The 13,586-nt window shown below is 42.2% G+C and overlaps 1 protein-coding gene across 3 annotated transcripts in view; it reads right to left on the bottom strand.

Moving 5' to 3' along the window:
* The window catches only part of mgat4c (mgat4 family member C), a 178,695-nt gene that overhangs the window by 99,122 nt on the left and 65,987 nt on the right, over nucleotides 1-13,586 (bottom strand). The window contains exons 2-3 of one of the 3 annotated variants that reach the window (XM_020456672.2): nucleotides 3,670-3,793; nucleotides 3,437-3,501 (exon numbers count right to left, since the gene is read on the bottom strand). The gene's annotated coding sequence lies outside the window, so the exon portion shown is untranslated. Of the gene's footprint in view, nucleotides 1-3,436; nucleotides 3,502-3,669; nucleotides 4,072-13,586 lie in introns of those variants that run through there. The other 2 variants (XM_031801965.1, XM_031801966.1) reach the window with 2 other exon arrangements.

The raw sequence follows: 13,586 nt of genomic DNA, 5'->3' as shown, positions 1-13,586 counted from the left end.
GTGAAGCAAAGAACGTTACAGTCTCTGATGTCTCTCTGGAATGCTACCCTTGCTCGGATTTCATTAACCTTGTTGTCAAGAGACTGGACATTGGCGGGTAGTATGCAAAGAGTAGTTTCGAAGACCTTAGAAAGGCAGTGTAGGATGGATATAGGTCTGTAGCAAGTTGAATCTAGAGTGTCTCCCCCTTTGAAGAGGGGGATGACCGCGGTAGCTTTCCAATCTTTGGGAATCTCAGACAATACAAAAGAGAGGTTGAACAGGATAGTAATAGGGGTTGCAACAAATTCAGCACATCATTTTGAAAAGAGAAGTTCCAGAATGTCTAGCCCGGCTGATTTGTAGGGGTCCAGGTTTTTCAGTTCTATAAGAACATCAGCTATCTGGATTTGGGTGAAGGAGAAATGGGGGAGGATTGGGCGAGTTGCTGTGGGGAGTGCCGGGCAGTTGACCGGGGTTGGGGTAGCCAGGTGGAAAGCATGGCCAGCCGTAGAAAAATGCTTATTGAAATTCTCAATTATAGTGGATTTATCGGTGGTGACAGTGTTTCCTAGCCTCAGTGCAGTGGGCAGCTGGGAGGAGGTGCTCTTATTCTCCATGGACTTTACAGTGTCCCAGAACTTTTTTGAGTTTGTTCTACAGGATTCAAATTTCTGCTTGAAAAAACTAGCCTTAGGGACTCCCAGGTGGCGCAGTGGTTAAGGGCGCTGTACTGCAGCGGCAGCTGTGCCACCAGACACTCTGGGTCTGCACAATTGGCCTAGTGTCGTCTGGGTTAGGGAGGGTTTGGCCGGTAGGGATATCCTTGTCTCATTGCACACCAGCGACTCCTGTGGCGGGCCGGGCGCAGTGTGTGCTAACCAAGGTTGCCAGGTGCACGGTGTTTCCTCAGACACATTGGTGCGGCTGGCTTCCGGGTTGGATGCACGCTGTGTTAAGAAGCAGTACGGCTTGGTTGGGTTGTGTATCGGAGGACGCATGACTTTCAACCTTTGCCTCTCCCGAGCCCATATGGGAGTTGTAGCGATGAGACAAGATAGTAGCTATTAAAACAAACAATTGGATACCATGAAATTGGGGAGAAAAAGGGGTAAATTAAAATAATTACATATTTTTTTTTTAAAGGTATCCTTAAAAAAAAAAGGAAAAACAATGTTAACAAGGGACAGGAAGGGACAAGACAAAAAGTCCGATTGCTACACCATCTTGGAATTTAATACATATATATAGTTTGGGTATAATGTGTATATTTATGTTTTATATGCAGGGTGCATTTGTAAAAGAGGCCGAGGTCTCAATATGTCTTCCATGTTAAAATAAAGGTTAAATAAAACAAATGAAAATAAATACTGAATAAAAAACCTAAATCAAATCGTATTTGTCACAAGAGCCGAATACAGCGGGTTTAGACTTTATCATGAAATGCCTGCGTACGAGCCCTTCCCAATGATGCAGAGTACAAAAATAAATAAAATACAAATTAAAGTAGTAAAACAGGAGGAATAAAATAGACGGGATCAGAGCTATATACAGGAAGTACCAGATCAATGTGGAGCTATATACAGGAAGTACCAGATCAATGTGGAGCTATATACAGGCAGTACCAGTACCAGATCAATGCGGAGCTATATACAGGAAGTACCAGATCAATGTGGAGCTATATACAGGAAGTACCAGATCAATGTGGAGCTATATACAGGCAGTACCAGTACCAGATCAATGTGCAGGAATACGAGGTATTGGAGGTAGATATGTACATGAAGGCAGGGTAAAGTGACTAGGCATCAGAATAGATACTATCCTGCATACTGTATACTGTATCTAGACACTGAATTGTATGTGGTAGTCTTACTTCAGTCACGACAACATACTGTATAACTACATGTTAAACTGTAGGCAACCAACAACTACTATACATGTCAAGAGTACAGTGTTCCACTGGAGTGTTGTGATGAACAGTGAGAGATGAAAATGAGTATGAAAGTGTCAAGTGGAGCTTGTCAAACCCCACTCATGTATGAATATTTCACTAGCATCACACACACATGCGCCCGCACGCAGACACACACACACCACAAACCAGCCCTCCTCGCCTCGATTCCCCCGGCTCAGAGAAGAAAGAGGCCCTCCGACGGATACCTGTCTCCTGCTTCATCTCACAGCCCAAATTTCAGATGGCATGAATGACAGGAGGAGCTCTCCAGTGCTGACAGCGCTGCCTTATGGGGGAACTTGAGCGGTCTCATAGGAGGAGCTCTCCAGTGCTGACAACGCTGCCTTGCGAAGGAACTGGAGCTTTCGCCCACATCACACTGCTGCCAGAAACCAGGCTACGCCCATGACCGACACACACAGAAACAAATACTGTACCACACAAACGAGTAATACACACTCACTCAATCACTCACAAACGCTCATAGACGCATAGGCAAACAAACATTCAGCAAACAAACACACATAAGCATGCATGCACGCACACACATATTATAGGTGCACACACACACGGCACACACAAATATCACACAAGTACATTGAGTAGGGAGCACACACACACGCACAGGCAAACACACACCAAGGATGCAGCAATATTCCAAACATATAGAATAGCACACACACAAAAACACACACACACACACACACACACACACACACACACACACACACACACACACACTTGAGCAGAGCTTTTATTGTATAATGTGTCTCCTGACAGTTATCAAGATGATAAAGTACCGCCCCCTTTACATACAGCCACATCTCTCCCAGGAAACATAGATATTCACAGAGCTACTAGGTCTTTCCTCTACCACATGACAGATCATAATGTAGTTATAGTAGCCAGGGAAATCCTACAAGATAATACTGTATATGTCCCCCGTCTCACGTTCAGCCAATTTCGTACATTACACAGCATTCCCTGTTTCCCTTTTAGTTGAATTTTGTATGTTAAATGCGGAGATTTAAATATTGTAATTAAGGCTGGAAGAATTACCGTACAATCGTGTAACTGACCATTCTGGATGAAAACAGTAATGAAAATAAAAGAAACCGCAAACTGGACGAATAGCTGAGTGAAGAAGGGACGGCCGGGCATTATTGCGGTTGAGTCCATTTCCACGGTTACATGGACTCTTTACAACATGATGAAACTTTGTTTCTAAGGTGTTGTAGCAAATGAGTCTTTGGTTGGCTAGGTAATGCCTCCTTTCTGTAGCAGCACATGCAGTCAGGAGCTATACAAATTATTATAACGGTGACCACGGTCATTTGGCTGACCAACAACCGTCATCCAGAATTCCATGACCATCACAGCCCTAATTGTAATGCAGTATTGATCAACATACAGTATATATTTTAAAACCCACTATTAATGAACCACAGTATGGAGACCAGGGAGTGGGTCACTAAGATAGTAAATCCATCCTGTAGTACTTACTTTTACTGCTTATCCTATGGGCCATTATAGGACTCTCCTCTCTCTCACAGGTCAAAGTGTCGATGCTGGAAGAGGGAAAAATAAACATTTGGATGTTAAATCACTGTGGTAAGAAAACCCACACAGACTCAGTAAACACACAGTAAAATACTAGTGTGTGGTGGTGCGAAAGAGAGAGAGGGAGAGAAAGAGAGAGAGAAGAAAGAGAGTGAGAGACATTGATTTTCCCCTACCCCGAAGTGCCAGTTCATCATTCCGTGAGACACTCTCTATCGATCCTTCGCCTTTAGTTTGTTTGTAATTTTGGGGGCTTAAAGCTGGTCGCTATGATAGATCCCTCTGTACGCCATTCGTCTCCTACATGAAAAATGGACAGATCAAAGGATGTGTGGAAATGACCTCATTTTCAGAGTTGTTTGATCTTCCCTTCGGTTGGTCTTTCAGCCTTGTTTTAAAACTTTTTTATTTTGTTATTAAACCTTTATTTAACCAGGCAAATCAGTTAAGAACACATTTATAAGCTCTGTCCAACCTTTTAAAATTGTGTTTTTGCTGGTATGCAACCATACAGTAATAACACAGGAAAAACGAGATGAGTATAACCCCAGAATACCAGGAACATTCGCAGGACATTAGCTAACATTCACATAAAGTTCTAGTTAGGGTTTTATCTAACATTAAGATGATAACATCCTAAAGACATACATATACATATATATATATATATATATATACATATACATATATATATATATATATATATATATATACATATACATATATATATATACATATACATATATATATATATATATATATATATTTTTTTTTTTTTTTTTTTTTTTTTTTTTTGGGAATCCTTGGAATGTTATCCTAACATTCACAAAAATGTTGTGCACTACATCTATAACAACCACCACAGAACATTCCCCTGAGGATCTTAATAGGTTTCCAGGTAATGTAATAACAAAATGTGTTCTGGGAATGTTCTTGCAACATAGTGAAGGTTTTATACAATCATTGTACAATCATCAGTACAACTTGACAGTGTTTGTGTTATTAGGACTTTTTGGGCAACCTTAATGAACTAGAAACATTCACAGAACGTTGGTTTGCTGGGATTACTTAAGAAAATTGGAATCATCTTTGTAAAATACAACTGTAAGTGCATCCCTAGACCAAGATCATTCAAAACCAAATTACTTCACATTTTCCTTTTGAGTGGATTCAATTATTATATGTCTGATGGTTAAGAGATATCTTTCCCCCTTTCAATATTCAGGACCACTGAAAAATAGAACATACCTTTAACTATCCATTTCGGTTGACTCTCATCCCTCCCCCATCTTCGAGTCTATCCTGATTTCCATTCAGTGAGAAGTCACAGAAACGTTGGGTTTTCATCCACCCACACACAACCTCCAACTGCCCCACCTTCCTACCTCCCAACCCCCACCCACACACACCGTGGACCTGCCTTCCCTTCCTGGAGGCAGAGAGCATCACATAGTGACCTAGCACCACCTCTCCAGATGCTAAAAGATACCCTGAGGTTATCATGTGATGTATGACAAAGCTTAGATTACAGTACAGAGATCACAAAAGGAAGTAAGCTCCCTGCACAGGAGAACCCAACAAATACAAACATTGGCTGCTGCTAGCTTCAGTATCTCTTATCTCTCTCTTTAAAGGCCTGTATTGAAACGGTTTGTTTCTGATGAATATGAGAGACAACCAGTTTCTGATCATGGAGGTCATCCAATAAATCAATGGAGAGGTGTAACTCCCAGGCAGCCATTTCTCCTAGCCAGCACAGCCCTAACTCAGCCCTAACTCAGCCCTAACAGCCCTAACTCAGCCCTAACAGCCCCAACTCAGCCCTAACTCAGCCCTAACTCAGCCCTAACTCAGCCCTAACTCAGCCCTAACTTAGCCCTAACTCAGCCCTAACAGCCCTAACTCAGCCCTAACAGCCCTAACTCAGCCCTAACATTCCTAACTCCCCAGGTTTTATAACGTAATTTGTGCCTAATGGCCACACTCATTAGTGGCATCTCCAAAACACACTCTGGTCATTACCGAGCACATTTGCAGTTTAGGCTTCATGCCGGCATTGTCACTTTAAGTCATTCGTCACATTCCCTGGCAGTTGGCACCACAAATGAACAAAAAGCACAAATCGTATCATAATCTGTGACTATCGTTATCTGCATACAATGCCAGCCAGCTTGTTTTGACACGTCTGTTTTTTCAGTGTAGCGAGAAACCTGGTTTGAAACAACATCCATCATGTCGACTCAATGCTGCCGAGGGAGGCCACTTGAAGACCACATAGTAGTAGGCAGGCGGAGGTGCAGTGTGAATGGTGCACTTTACCTTAGTAAACCTCCAGTGTATGGAGAGAGAAGAAGAAAAAGAGTAGGACAGAGTGCTGAGAGAGAGAGAGTTATAGTGGGACAATGGGAGAAAGAGAACGAGTGGGAAGTTACCATGGGTTCTCTGGACCAAAAAGGGTCTAGGAGGTGGCTGTGGCATGGGGCGTGGAAGCAGTCGGACCGTGGCTGAATTTTTTATCAAATTTTAGAGGCCCCCATCTTGGCAGTGTAGCTACATTTTTTTATTTGCCTTGCAGCTGAAATCAAATGTTGCAGTTTTTAAGCACATTTCTTGGAATTCTTTGCATTTTGACATGGTTAATGCTGTGTTCTTTTGTTCAAACATAATACATCTATTCTGCTAAATCCATTGGTTCGGATTTTTTATTTTTTATTCTCCCTGACTGTCTAGTTTTATTATAGTGATTGTTAGTTTTCAAATATTATATTATTGTAAAATATATAGGTCCATTATCTTTCCTACATACCTTATATTTGCTTTAAGGCATTTAAGTTTACACTGAAAAATTTTTACATCCCAAAAATACACTGCTCAAAAAAATTAAGGGAACACTAAAATAACACATCCTAGATCTGAATGAATGAAATATTCTTATTAAATACTTTTTTCTTTACATAGTTGAATGTGCTGACAACAAAATCACACAAAAATGATCAATGGAAATCAAATTTATCAACCCATGGAGGTCTGGATTTGGAGTCACACTCAAAATTAAAGTGGAAAACCACACTACAGGCTGATCCAACTTTGATGTAATGTCCTTAAAACAAGTCAAAATGAGGCTCAGTAGTGTGTGTGGCCTCCATGTGCCTGTATGACCTCCCTACAATGCCTGGGCATGCTCCTGATGAGGTGGCGGATGGTCTCCTGAGGGATCTCCTCCCAGACCTGGACTAAAGCATCCGCCATCTCCTGGACAGTCTGTGGTGCAACGTGGCGTTGGTGGATGGAGTGAGACATGATGTCCCAGATGTGCTCAATTGGATTCAGGTCTGGGGAACGGGCGGGCCAGTCCATAGCATCAATGCCTTCCTCTTGCAGGAACTGCTGATACACTCCAGCCACATGAGGTCTAGCATTGTCTTGCATTAGGAGGAACCCAGGGCCAACTGCACCAGCATATGGTCTCACAAGGGTTCTGAGGATCTCATCTCGGTACCTAATGGCAGCCAGGCTACCTCTGGCGAGCACATGGAGGCCCCCCAAAGAAATGCCACCCCACACCATGACTGACCCACCGCCAAACCGGTCATGCTGGAGGATGTTGCAGGCAGCAGAACGTTCTCCACGGCGTCTCCAGACTGTCACGTCTGTCACATGTGCTCAGTGTGAACCTGCTTTCATCTGTGAAGAGGACAGGGCGCTGTTGTGTATGCAGGACATGGAAGTACTGGGACGTTTTCAGCTTCCAGGAATTGGGTACAGATCCTTGCGACACGGGCTGTGCATCATGGTGAAATAAGAGGTGATGGCAACGGATGAATGGCACGACAATGGGCCTCAGGATCTCGTCACGGTATCTCTGCGCATTCAATTTGCCATCGATAAAATGCCATGTGTTTCTTGTCCGTAGCTTATGCCTATCCATACCATAACCCCACCGCCACCACGGGGCACTCTGTTCATAACATTGGCATCATCAAACCGCTCACCCACACGAAGCCGTACACATGGTCTGCGGTTGTGAGGTCAGTTGGACGTACTAACAAATTCTCTAAAATGACATTGGAGGCGGCTTATGGTAGAGAAATGAATATTACATTCTCTGTCAACAGCTCTAGTGGAAATTCATGCAGTCAACATGCCAATAGTACGCTCCCTAAAATCTTGAGACATCTGTGGCATTGTGTTGTGTGACAAACTGCACATTTTAGAGTGGCCTTTCATTGTCCCCAGCACAAGGTGCGCCTCTGTAATGATAATGCTGTTTAATCAGCTTATTGTTATGCAACACCTGTCAGGTGGATGGATTATCTTGGAAAATAAGAAATGTTGACTATAAGGGACATAAACAAATTTGAGCAAAACATTTGAGAGAAATACGCTTTTTGTGTGTATGGAAACGTTCTACAATCTTTTATTTCTGCTCATGAAACATGAAACATGGGACCAACACTTTACATGTTGCGTTTATATTTTAGTTCAGAATACAGTTGAAGTCGGAAGTTTACATATACTTAGGTTGGAATCATTCAAATTAGTTTTTCAACTACTTCACAAATTTCTTGTTAACAAACTATACTTTTGGCAAGTCGGTTAGGACATCTACTTTGTGCATGACACAAGTCATTTTTCCAACAATTGTTTACAGACATATTATTTAACTTATAATGCACTGTATCATAATTCCATTGGGTCGGAAGTTTACATACACTAAGCTGACATACACTAAGCCTTCAAACAGCTTGGAAAATTCCAGAAAATGATGTCATGGCTTTAGGAGCTTCTGATAGGCTAATTAACATCATTTGAGTCAATTGGAGGTGTACTTGTGGATGTATTTCAAGGCCTACCTTCAAACTCAGTGCTTCTTTGCTTGACATCATGGGAAAATCAAAATAAATCAGCCAAGACCTCAGATTGTCGACCTCCACAAGTTTGGTTCGCTTCAAAACCGCCATAAAAAAAGCCAGACTACGATTTGCAACTGCACATGGGGACAAAGATCGTACTTTTTGGAGAAATGTCCTCTGGTCTGAAGAAACAAAAATAGAACTGTTTGGCCATAATGACCATCATTATGTTTAGAGGAAAAAGGGGGAAGCTTGCAAGCCGAAGAACACCATCCCAACCGTGAAGCATGGGGGTGTGTTAGGAATTTTATAAATAATGACTAAACAATATCTACATTTAAATAGAACTATAACTAATTGAACTCTACCCTGTTTTACAATATCTGATTAATAATGTTAGTTCCTAAGAAAGAGGTTATGTAGCATGGATAAGGGGTAATTGGAAATGATAACCATTGTGTAGGAAGGAATGTGTGTGTGTGTCTTAAGTAAGCAAAGAGGATCATTAACCTATGTTTGAACCGACTCAACTAGAACTCTGTGGCGATCAAATAAGACAGCGAGAGCCCCTCCAGGTTTTCCGTATCTGGAACTGTCTGCTAAAGTGGTAATAAATTATGGTGAGACTTCAGGAGTTAATCCAGATATATTGTGGGTCATGTATGTGCTCTAGTGAGTTGGCATGAACTTTTGAACCTGCTTTTTCCTGGTCGAGGGGAGGAGATACCTTTTATAACCTATGACGTCATATTTGATATATAAGCTGTTGTACAGGGTTCTATGAGCAGCGCGCTCTCGAGAATAAATGCTATTGGCTAATTTTGAGACTGGTCTCTGTCTATTTTATGCAAATAAGGATCTTACAAATTCTTAGAAACAGACAGAGTGATTTTAATTGAATTGGTCAATGAACACACGTAGGAATTATTAAATTCCTTTGACGGGTGGCAGTATCATGTTGTGGGGTGCTTTGCTGAAGGAGGGACTGGTGCACTTCACAAAATAGATGGCATGATGGCAGGAAAGTTATGTTGATATATTGAAGCAACAGCTCAAGACATCAGTCTGGAAGTTAAAGCTTGGTCGCAAATGGGTCTTCCAAATGGATAATGACCCCAAGCATACTTCCAAAGTTGTGGCACCAAGACTCTTCCTAGAGCTGGCTGTCTAAGCCATCGGGGGAGAAGGGCCTTGGTCAGGGATGTGACCAAGAACCCGATGGTCACTCTGACAGAGCTCCAGAGTTCCTCTGTAAAGATGGGAGAACCATCCAGAAGGACAATCATCTCTGCAGCACTCCACCAATCAGGCCTTTATGGTAGAGTGTCCAGATGGAAGCCACTTCTCAGTAATAGGCATATTTCAGCCTTGGAGTTTGCCAATAGGCACCTAAAGGGCTCTCAGACCATGAGAAACAAGAAACTCTGGTCTTATGAAACCAAGATTGAACTCTTTGGCCTGAATGCCAAGCGTCACGTCTGGAGGAAACCTGGCACCTCCCAAGGATTTCAATAGCAGAAACATCCCTGGTTACAACCTCAGAGCTGTAGGAAACACTGTCCACACTCCACAGAAACCTCTCCCAAGTCCTTGAAGCTCAAAGTGTTCCAAAGAGAAATGTCAGAATCTTAGGTGCAACCACGCTATTTGATCAGGACATGGGATACCTAATACCAATTCTGTATTTTTCCTAGAAGATTGAGGGAATTGAAGTGTGGGTGTACAACAGCTCCCATCCAAGTAAGAAATAGAGCAGGAGTGTGAAAGAGAGAAAGAGAGAGAATGAGGAGAGAGAGAACAAGGAGAGAGAGTTAGAAAAATAGAGAACAAGAGAGAGAGAGAAGAGAGAGAACGACTAAGAGGAAGAGAGAGAGAAAACGACAAATAGAGCAATAGAGAAATAGAGAGAGGGAGTGGGTGGAGAAACATGTTGGCTATCCTTTGTCAACTGCTCAGTGCCATTTAATGGCCTGTAAACTCCTTTGCTGGAAAAGAAAAGGCAATTAGCATACTGAGTGGATTACAAGATTGCTCTGACTCCTGGATTAATGTGTGCACTTAATCGTCTCATTGCTAAGCGATTCTTGGATATGGCTATCCAAGGGGAACACATTTCTTCATTCTCTAAACCCTGTAAAGCTCAAACATTAAAATGGATTTCTTCTGTCGCACCAAAGATGCACTCCTTCACAAAACTCCCTCACAATATCTTTAGAAGTCGAGTTGTTATTGTTTTGTTGGTTGTTGCTATACACCCTCCAACAACAGCAACTTTCCTCAGTTAAGTAAAGTAGTGTTTCTCGATGTCCTTGAATGTAAAAGCCATACATTCTATTTCTCTGATGCACGTACCACACACTTTGCAACAATCTTCATCACAGTCTCTGCCACCCTGCAACTCTGATCAACTAGGAAACTTGGTGCTCTCTCTCTCCCCATCTCCAGGAACTGCAGCTTCACCCCCTATCTTCCCCCTTCCTGGCTTTGATATGATCTTTAATCCACAGCTACTCACCTCACCTCCAAATCCTTCACTGACAGTGTCAACCCAGAAATGAAAAGAGCTGATAACTTTGCAGCGCTATCACTCAGCACCGAGGCAGGCGACACACACTCACACACACTCTCCCAGGATGGTAGATTCACCTTAACGCACACACAGAGCCACACACACACCTGACACTCACACACACACACAGATTACATTACTGCATTCAATATTCCAGGTAAACATTTTCAGATGGTGCAAAAAAATCAGTTTGATAAAACCTTGCCAACCCATGCGAGAAATTCCACCCAGGCCATTAGAATGTAAAATAACCTGATAGGTTCAGTTCCAGAAAGTTAGGTTTACCCTGTTTACCACATAGCCTTGTCATGAGCACTAACAGTGAGCACTGCTTCATTTATTTGGTTATCTATGGAAATTTCCATCTCAGTTTTGATTCTCTGCTGTTTCCATCCCTGCAGATAAAGAGCTTTGGGGATGCGCTGCACTTCCCTCCTTCAGAAATTAAAGAGCTGATTCACAGCATTCTGTTAAAAGGAGCAGATGGTGGAGACATGCCTTTGGTTCCCCAACCAGTGTTGTTCACCAGCCCCCGCTAGACCACCGGCGCTGCTACTGGGCTGGGCTAGGCTGGGCTAGACAAAGCAACTAGGCCTTTGTTGCAGTTCAGGTTTTACCTGTCATTGCCTCTTTTCTAGCTAACTTCCTTAGAGAAAGGGGAAGAAAGGGAGAGGAAGAAAGAGGAAGAGGGGGAAAGAGAGAGAGAAACATGGTGAGAGAGAGGGAGAAAGACAGAAAATCATAAAGACAGAGAGAGAAAGAAATAGTGGGAGAAAGAGGTAGAGTTGGTGAGAAAAGAGTGACAGAGAGAGAGAGAGAGCGAGAGAGAGAGAAGCTCTCTGGGTGCATAAAGAATGCATTTTCTCTTTAGAAATCAATAATGTCTCAGTGCTGTGAGGATCACCAGCGTCGACATCGCCTCCAACTTATTCATTCATTTCTCCAAATGATCTACTGCTTCCTCACTCTCTTTTCCTTTATCTGTCCCTCTCTCTGTCTACCTCTCTGGAGGTAGTCTCTTTGGCTTGTTAAGATCAAATTCAAATTCAGATTGCGTTATTGGCATGAAATACAATTTGTAGATATTGCCAAAGCAGGATAGTGGTACAGCATTCCAGTAAATACAGTTTAACGCAATGAGGTTAATGAAATACAGTTAATTTCAGTAGTAATAATAACAATAGTACATATGTGAAACTAGGTAAATATTGCAAGTCACGACTTCACAGGAGAGACATTTGAACCTTTTTTGGGGCGGTTTATCAAAATGTGTTTTTTGGCAGAAATGCCTGTGAACTTTCATGTGCCTTAATAACAAACGTGTATGCCATATGTAAAAACAAATATAACATTTCAATTACGAGCCTTGTTGGTTAAGCGTTTCAGGAAACTAGGTGTATGTCGACACGACTCCACAGGAGAGCCATTTTAACGTTTTTTTTAATTGATTTTTTTTAAATCTATTTTTTGGCAGAAATGCCTTCTGGAACATGGGAACTTTCATATGCCTTAATAACAAACTTGTGTGCAATAATATTGTTAAATTACGAGCCTTGTTCATTAAGACACAGAAAAAGTCAGCAACCTTCCCACTAGCCATGATTGGCTGAGATAATGAGTGAGCTGGACATGCCAAGAGAGGAGTTCGGATTTGTCTGCCATATACAGTGCCTTGCGAAAGTATTCGGCCCCCTTGAACTTTGCGACCTTTTGTTCAGATCCTCACTGAACTTCTGGAGAGAGTTTGCTGCACTGAAAGTAAAGGGGCTAAATAATTTTGCACGCCCAATTTTTGAGTTTTTGATTTGTTAAATAAGTTTGAAATATCCAATAAATGTCGTTCCACTTCATGATTGTGTCCCACTTGTTGTTGATTCTTCACAAAAAAATACAGTTTTATATTTTTTATGTTTGAAGCCAGAAATGTGGCTTAAGGTCGCAAAGTTCAAGGGGGCCGAATACTTTCGCAAGGCACTGTAGAAGGCTTCTGTCTATATGAGCTGGTCAGTCTGTGTTGGTAATCCTGTCGAACGCTGATTTTTTATGTATCGTGTAGTGGAGCTGCATAAGTGTTGCTCTCCACTTTCTGGAGGTTTGAGTTTTGAAATCAGTGGAATCAAAATATGATAGCTAAAGAGATGGAGCTGTAGAGCTCCACAGCGGAGATTGGAGTATCTGTCCATAGGACCACTTTAAGCCGTACACTCCACATAGCTGTGCTTTATGGAAGAATGTCCAGAAAAAAGCCATTGCTTAAAGAAAGAAAGAAGTAAACACGATGGTGTTTGCCAAAAGACATGTGGGAGACTCCCCAAACATATGGAAGAAGGTACTCTGGTAAAATCTAGCTTTTTGGCCATCAAGAAAAACGCTATGTCTTGCGCAAACCCAACACCTCTCAGCACTCCAGGAACAACATCCCCACAGTGAAGCATGGTGGTGGCAGCATCATGCTGTGGTGATGTTTTTCATCGGCAGGGACTTTGAATTGAAGTAATGATGGATGGCGCTAAAAACAGGGAAATTCTTGATGGAAACATGTTTCAGTCTTCCAGAGATTTGAGACTGGGACGGAGATTCACCTTCCAGCAGGACAATGACCCTAAGCATACTGATAAAGCAACACTCGAGTGGTTTAAGGGGAAACATTTAAATGCCTTGGAATGACCTA

Source organism: Oncorhynchus kisutch, linkage group LG22, assembly GCF_002021735.2.
Source record: "Oncorhynchus kisutch isolate 150728-3 linkage group LG22, Okis_V2, whole genome shotgun sequence".
Lineage (NCBI taxonomy): Eukaryota > Metazoa > Chordata > Actinopteri > Salmoniformes > Salmonidae > Oncorhynchus > Oncorhynchus kisutch.
This window is presented reverse-complemented; position numbering and strand designations above follow the sequence as displayed.